Source organism: Belonocnema kinseyi, chromosome 1 (assembly GCF_010883055.1).
Source record: "Belonocnema kinseyi isolate 2016_QV_RU_SX_M_011 chromosome 1, B_treatae_v1, whole genome shotgun sequence".
Classification (NCBI taxonomy): domain Eukaryota; kingdom Metazoa; phylum Arthropoda; class Insecta; order Hymenoptera; family Cynipidae; genus Belonocnema; species Belonocnema kinseyi.
This window is the reverse complement of record NC_046657.1, coordinates 145,594,676-145,596,189: the sequence shown is the minus strand read 5'-3', so window position 1 is coordinate 145,596,189 and position 1,514 is coordinate 145,594,676.

Below are 1,514 nucleotides of genomic sequence, written 5' to 3'. Positions count from 1 at the left end.
GGCGCATACTTTGAATAAAATATTTGTTATCATTCTCTTGAAATAAATGTGTTTTTTTCTTGAAAAAATACCGGTTTCATATGTATACACCTGGTAGGTTAGTTTAGATAATCAGCTGGATCAGCTGTCAAGTAGAAAGCCGCGGTAGTCGTGAAACCTGAGTAGTCAAAATTCTGAAAAGTAACATCGCGGCTAAAGTGGTCTCATTGGTGCTCAGTTGTATACCTGCGTGACGTCACATCTGTTTGAATGTGACTAAATAGACGTAAAGTAGAAATTTTCTTTTTAAACATTAGAAACATGAAAAATTGTTTCTTTTTTCCATAACGTTATTCACTGCTTCAACTTTCTAAAAATATGTTTATCTCATATCATACAACATCCCCATTATTGGCGCCGGTGTCCTAACGACATAACCTAAAAATTCTATCGAAATGCACGCAAGTAACAACTACACTCAGCAGGTGATTTCTTTGAATATGAGATTTAGTTATTTTCTTTAACTTTTTAAGTACACTGCATGATCAGAAGCCATAAAAAGCTTTTATATGAGCTAAAGTACTCAAAGTATGCCAGCCATCTTGATTTTACTTGATACATGATCACGAATCAGATCATTATGATCTCAAAAGTCAATCATTAATTATGGCCGATCAAAGCAATTAAAACTGTATTATTTGTATTCAAGAGCGTTCCAAATTAAAAAATTTCAGATTAAAATTTTAGTTGAAATTGTATCAGATTATAATTTTGAAAATTCGCAACAACTTTATTCTGCAGATTATCCGTTTGGTCATAAATTTTATTATTGAGTTGGAAATTTAATAATTTTCTTAAAAATACATCCATTTTGGATGCAAATTGTTTACAATTGTTATTATGGTGTTAGAAAGTGAACGGGAATCTTCTTTCGATGAAAATTTAATTATTTTGTTGAATGTTTTTTTTTAATTTTATTTATCTGCCTTAGGAAAAATTTCATCTTTCTTACATAAAAATGTAACTTTTTGGTTAAAAATTCCACTCTTCTTTTTAGGTTTTTATTTTTATTTAAAAATCAACCTGAATTAGCAGAAATTACACCTTTTTTCGACGAAAATCTAAGTGTTTGCTTGAAAATTCTACTTTTTAATATAATATTTAAGTCTTGAAAAAAACTGAAATATTTTCTGGATAAAAATTTAACTATTTTTGAAAATTCCCCCTTTTTGGTGGAAAGAATTCGTCTTTTTTTATTTAAAATGGAACCTTTTTGGTATTAAAACTCAACTTTTTTTGTGATTAGAAATTCTTGTGCTTTAAGAGAAATTTAATCTTTGTTCAAAAATCACTTTTTTCATTAAAGATTGATATATTAAGTTGAAAATTAATCTCTTTGGTTAAAAGTTTTATCATTTTGTTTAAAATTAATCTTTTTAATTGAAAATTCAACTACTACTAACTGTTTAGTGGAAAATAAATTTGTTGGCAATTAATCTTCTAACAGAAAATGTAACTTTTCCGTTTTTTTAAGA